Below are 6,646 nucleotides of genomic sequence, written 5' to 3'. Positions count from 1 at the left end.
AATATGTTGTGAAACCTTATGCTTTCCCACATTTTCTATTAACTCACAAGAGAGAAAATAAGGAGTACATAAGGAACAGCTGAGAAAAATGAGGTGACTTGTAACATTACCTGGAGCTTGTCCTGAGATCATAACCAGCCATCATGAACTCACCTTTGAAATGAACTATCTCAAATTGCTTAAATATGTCAATAAATGTAGTACTGCTTTAATCCGTGGAATGGTATCTAGACATATTTATTTTCCTTAATATATTGTTAAATTGCAGAGCTCAGGTTCTTGATAACAGACTGCCAGGATCTAATGAGGGATTTTTCTGAAAAGGGTTGCATAGTTCCCCCCATAAAAGATTTGAAGACCACTCCTCCCTCAAGGAATCTCCATCACCCAAGTTGTCAGTCCCCATAGAAGCTTTGATTAGCTAGGAAGCATAAGGATCAAGAGCTGAAGTGGTCAGTTTCACTCTTCTGAGCATTCCGTCCCTATCCTCAGATGCTTAAGCTGAAAGGTATCCAAAACCAGACAAGATGGAACCCTGGGTACATTCTGCATAACTTCTCCAGTAGCAGAGTCCAAGTTGGAATGGATGTGAGCAACTTTACCAGCAGTCTGATCACAGCAGGCTGTCGAGTGCTCCACTACTTCCCCAGACAGGCCAGGATGCAAAAAGGTCTCAGCCATTCATAACAGCTCTTTCAGATAACACTGTGCAGATGCAGTGGTGCTTAAGATGTATGTTACCACCAGCCACTGGAAGACACTCTCAAACTAAGGTGATGAAAAGGATTGACACAGGAGAAGTGGAAGTCTTGCACAATTGTGTCAACCACCTGTCAGTATCTCCTGATTCTACAGACCAGTCAGGACATCAGCAGGACTGTTGATCCTTTCAGCAAGAAAATTAATCAGAGCCATTTAAAAAACCAATTGGATCCATCAGTCTTCAGAGATGGACCATCCAAGGAGTTCCTCCATCAATGCAGAGGTCCAGGGATGCTTTAAGCCTAAACCTCATCAGGTGATCAAATTCAAGTCTCCTCTGCTCTTCATCCCTATTGTCTTCCTACCAAGAATTAACACAAGTTCCAGCACATGACCAGCCAAATGTGTGGTACCAGATATGAAAAGACAAGTTTATCTCAATTATGCATAACATGTAAATGCTGCCATGAATCTTTATCCCCCGCCACATATCCTACACTAAGCAGTCTCTTGAATCAAACAGACCACATATGTGATATCGTAGCAAGTTCTCTTGCTGCATCCCACAAAAATAAGGGAATTCTGTGTTACAATTTCCTGCTATTAGCTTACTGCTAGGTTCTAAGACAGAGACAGATACTACATTTTGTTCCTCCATTCTCACCTGCTTACGTGCATGCTGATGCTGATTTGCCAGCTTTGGCCCCTTCTGGACAGAGAAGGCTTGGCCACAGTACTCCATGTTCTGGTAGCTTCCAGATTGGATTATTGCAACGCGCTCTGTGTGGGGCTGCCCTTGAAGACAATGCAGAAACTTCAACTGGTCCAAAATGCAGCTGCCAGATTATTGGCTGGGGTTCCCTTTAGAACTCATATAACCTCCATTTTAAAAACAGATGCATTGGTTGCCAATTCATTTCCAGGCCCACTTCATGGTGCTCACATCAGTGTTTAAAGCCTTAAAGGATTTAGGTCCCATATATCTGAAAGACTACCTCCTTCTTTACAGACTCTCTCAGGTGTTGAGATCAGCAGAGGGGGCCCTTTTGCAATTCCACCACCCTCAGAACTTCAGGACAGTGATAGTGACCAGGGAGTGGGCATTCTCTGTGGCAATCCCTTAATTGTGGAACTCCCTACCCACAGAGGTGTGTCTGGCAATTTTGTTGTACGGTTTTTGGCCAATGCTGAAAATGTACCCCTTTATATGTCTCAGGTGTCAAAGGCCAGGGTATTTTTTAGGATTCACTCTATTTTTGTGATGTTGTGATTACAAACTAAACAGTTTTCACCTGTTTATAATGATGTATTTTAAAACTGTTGTGACCCATTCTAGGACCACTCTGGGACCTAGGCAATAAATAATAACAATAATAACAATAACAATAATAATCTGGTTTATTCTGTGATTTCTGTTCTACAAGGTGGCAATTTTAGGGGTTATTCAGGCTAAGTAATTAATTAAACCTGGATTCCATTACATTGGGGGTTCAACAGGGTATATAAAATGTAAATTATTTGAGATCTGCTCCATAGTGCAAATATTTTAAAATATTACTTTTATGAAATTATCACTGCTCTCTTAAACAAGATATCCTCTGCCTTGAGGTTTCAATGTTTGTCCTCAAAAGACCATGTTTTCTCTTGAGGGTTGTTACCTTTATGCTTGCCATGTATTGCTCCTTTGAATTCATGACATAATGAAAACAATGGATCTACTTTATTGCCCCAGTGGCCTAGAAGATGCAAACCTTTGAACCCAAGTTTGACTGCCTTTATGTTTTAGCCCATGCCTTTGATCATCTCCTATCTGTGAGGAGACTGTGACTACAATCCTAAACACACATACTAGTAACTTCTGTTGAACTCACTAGAAGTTATGTCTGCGTAAACATGATTAGGACTGTCCTGCATAGTGGTTTCAAAAATTAGGTAGAAGCTGTTTGAATAAGGAGATTAGTGGAGTTAGCATATGTGGTTTTACATTAGCTGAAACTTTGCATTATTGTTAACATTTTTCATTCTTTGCCATTTTGTGTTTGTAATGTTGACAAACATGATTATTATTACTGTATTGTTTTGAGATGCGAATATTCATGCCTGGAGCTTTGACAGTCTTCAGAAATAAGTTTAGAAATAAAGAAGCATAAACTAGTTTCTGTTTTAGGCAATATGAGAACTATTCTGTTCTAATGTACAAAAGCAACATTAGCAAGTTGATTTCTCAGTTATCAGACATTCAAACCTTCCCAATAAGGGGGACGCACTCCTCATTGGTCCTCCTGATGAAAGTTAAAGAGGAAAGCACAAAAGCAGGACTACAGCTGAACGTCAAGAAGACTAAAGTAATGACAACAGAAAATTTATGTAACTTTAAAGTTGACAATGAGGACATTGAACTTGTCAAGGATTATCAATACCTTGGCACAGTCATTAACCAAAATGGAGACAATAGTCAAGAAATTAGAAGGAGGCTAGGACTGGAAAGAGCAGCTATGAGAGAACTAGAAAAGGTCCTCAAACGCAAAGATGTATCACTGAACACCAAAGTCAGGATCATTCAGACCATGGTATTCCCGATCTCTATGTATGGATGTGAAAGTTGGACAGTGAAAAAAGTGGATAAAAGAAAAATCAACTCATTTGAAATGTGGTGTTGGAGAAGAGCTTTGCGCATACCATGGACTGCGGAAAAGACCAATAATTGGGTGTTAGAACAAATTAAACCAGAATTATAACTAGAAGCTAAAATGATGAAACTGAAGTTATCATACCTTGGACACATAATGGGAAAACATGATTCAGTAGAAAAGACAATAATGCTAGGAAAAACAGAAGGGAGTAAAAAAAAGAGGAAGGCCAAACAAGAGATGGATTGTTTCCATAAAGGAAGCCACAGACCTGAACTTACAACATCTGAACAGGGTGGTTTATAACAGATGCTATTGGAGGTCGCCGATTCATAGGGTCCCCATAAGTCAAAATCGACCTGAAGGCACATTACAACTTGTTTTACTTAATAAATAAAACAGCATCACACCAAAGAGCTATTGATCATCCATCAGTTAGGTCTTTTTCTCTCCCATGTTAATGATATGAAACTGTGTTAGTTAAACCATGGGGGTGCCTCCATCTCACACTTTCAGTATTTCCATCCTTGGATACAAACCATTCCTTGGTATAGAATAGGGCTTGTGCACTTCTACAATGCTTCTTTCCATTTTAAAAAGAGCCTTGTGACACCTTAAAACAGGCTTCACTAACCTGGTGCCCTCCAGATGGTTTGGGATACAATTCCTACCATCCCAGCCAGCACAACCATATTGCCTTAAATAGTACCAAAGTCATCATGTCATCAAATTTCATGGACTCCATGAACAATCAATGTTCAAAGAATTCATGAACTCCATTAATAATCCAGTCTTACTTCCTTAGTATTAACTGCCATTCAAGGTAATGGATCCAATATTTATTATTTTATTTATTTATTTATTATTTAATTTATATCCCGCCCTTCCTCCCAGCAGGAGCCCAGGGCAGCAAATATACATGCTAAAACTGATCCCCACCCCCTTGTTAAATGTTACAACCTGTAATGGACTGAGACCCATAAGCCACGCCAGATCACAGCAAGTTCAAGTTGAAGACCAGCACTTCCCAACGATGAGTCACCAGAAATTGCTGGACTACAGCTCTGATCATCTCTGACCATTGGCGATATTGTCTAAGGCTAATGGGAACTGCAATTCAAGGTTGGGAAAGGCTGTTGCAGACTAATGACTATCAGGATTCAAAACCACTTCATGAAATCCAAAGCTCAAACCTGTTCCCTTTGATTATCTATTCCCAATACAATTCCAGTTTAGCACTGTAGTGCTACATCATTCATGAGAGAAACTGCCATCTGGATAAGACTAACCAAGAGCCAGTATGGTTCAGCGATTGACAGTTGGATGCAGATCTTAAAGGTCTGCATTCAAATCCCATGAACACCTTGGACTCACAATGTGACCTTGGATAGGTCAGAATCTCCCTGCCTTAGGTCCATCTCTGTAACATAGAAATAACAGTGACTTTCCTTCCTCGCTCTTGGAAAAGGCAAACACAGTAACACTAAAATCAATTAGTAAATTTTAAAATATTACGTAAATGACAAACATAGTAATTAACGTCTAATCCATCTTCATATTTCTAAATAATTGAATTTCTAATAAAACATTTGCACATGCAGAAGTCCATCACCAATTAAAACATCATCTAAAGGAGCTTTAATTGCTGTGCACTTGAAGAAGACATAATATGGTCCTATACCTTTCCCAACATCAACATAATTTATTACTTGCTAGAAATGCAGCCTTTGAGCATTTGTACAGCCAAAACACACTCCCATTTGAGTGCCAGATTCAAACACAGCTGGAGATCGGCTTTATGCTATCTAACAAAAATAATTCCGCATTCACTCAGCATTCCAAATGTTCAGTCTGTCGCACCAACACTAAGCAAGTCACCTCCAGTGGTGATCATTAGGTGTTGCTGACACCTCGAGATCCAGTCTTACCCACGGTAGCAGACCCTGACTTAGAATGAAACAGTGCCATCAGGATAAATGGAAATAGGGTTTTAGTATAATAACAAACAGGAACACGGGAAGATTCACTTCTCAGTCTCCTCTTTCCAATATGCCTCCCTTTGCATTGAAGCCAACTTTTTTATTTATAATCAGAGCCGGAGAAGGAGTGCCCTGGAGACAATGCCGGAAGGAGATGGAGAGGACACCACAGTGAAAGGAGGAGAGAATAAATAAGCTGGGGGGGGGGAGAGAAGCTGGAGAATTAAGTAAATATAGCAGCAGTTATTTATTTTAAAAAAGCAGGTCTAATCTATATTAAATCACCTTCTCATACACCTGTGGTTTAGGCTTAGAATGGTTTGTAGACTCTAGATGTTGCAAAAGAAGGTAACTGCCAAAATATTGTAATAGTATTAGACAGGAGGGAGGTTTGGGGAAAGCTGTCTGGTCTGCTCTGCTCCCCTGCCATTTGCCTAGGAATGGACCACAGTGCTTTCTTTAGCCCAGGAATGGGGAACCTGTGGCTCTCCAGATGCCGTTGGACACCAGCTCCCATCAGTGCCAGCTAGTATGGCCAATCGGGTCAGAGATGATGGGAGTTCTAGCCCAGTAACATCTTGAGGGCGTCAAGTTCCTCTTCCCTCCTTAGGGCCCAGCACAGATGAAGGAAAGCTCTCTTGATCACCTGCCTGGCTGCTCTCCATCATCTTCAGAACAAGATCAGAGGAATATCCCTGGAGGGAGGGATGGGGAGAAAGGATTTTGGCTTTACATCTATCCCTTCCAGGCCTGGCACCCATAAGCATTCGGAGCATTTCTAAAGCAGCCTTTTCCAACCTGGTGCCCTCCAGATGTTTTGGACTCCAACTCCCATCAACCCCCACCAGCACAGTTAGGAGGAAAGCTGTTCTAAAGGCTGCAGTGGAATCTCCCAAGCAAAGGCAGCCTGAAAGGGAAAACTTAGGCACCAATCCTATATGCACCTGGGAGTGGGCTCCACTGACCGCAGTGGGGCTTTTCTCTGAGCGGCCTTGTGTAGAACTGCACTGTGAAGTCCCTGAAGTGGTTTTCCCGTTTCCCCATTCCTTACCGCACCTGACGCACAAGGAAGGAAGGCAGGAAGAGGGGGATTGACTGCAGCATCGCGGACGAGCCTCACTAGCACGATCATCATCTCGATCACACCACCAAAGAGGGGAGACAGCAACAAAGAAACACCCAGCCTCCCCTCTCCTCCTCTTCTTGCCATATTGCCTAACACACAAAGCCCGATCGGGTCTACCAGTCGTCCTGCTTTGATGGCGAATAAAGCATTTTGCCCTCCTTTCCCCCCTTTGACATTGTGCGGGAGAATCCAGAGAACCGCAATGAAAC

At 41.6% G+C, this 6,646-nt stretch overlaps 1 protein-coding gene across 1 annotated transcript in view; it reads right to left on the bottom strand.

Moving 5' to 3' along the window:
- TMEM63B (transmembrane protein 63B) overlaps positions 1 to 6,646 on the bottom strand; it is a 108,300-nt gene that overhangs the window by 100,743 nt on the left and 911 nt on the right. The gene's annotated exons all lie outside the window — the stretch shown is intronic.

Source organism: Rhineura floridana, chromosome 4 (genome assembly GCF_030035675.1).
Source record: "Rhineura floridana isolate rRhiFlo1 chromosome 4, rRhiFlo1.hap2, whole genome shotgun sequence".
Lineage (NCBI taxonomy): Eukaryota > Metazoa > Chordata > Lepidosauria > Squamata > Rhineuridae > Rhineura > Rhineura floridana.
This window is presented reverse-complemented; position numbering and strand designations above follow the sequence as displayed.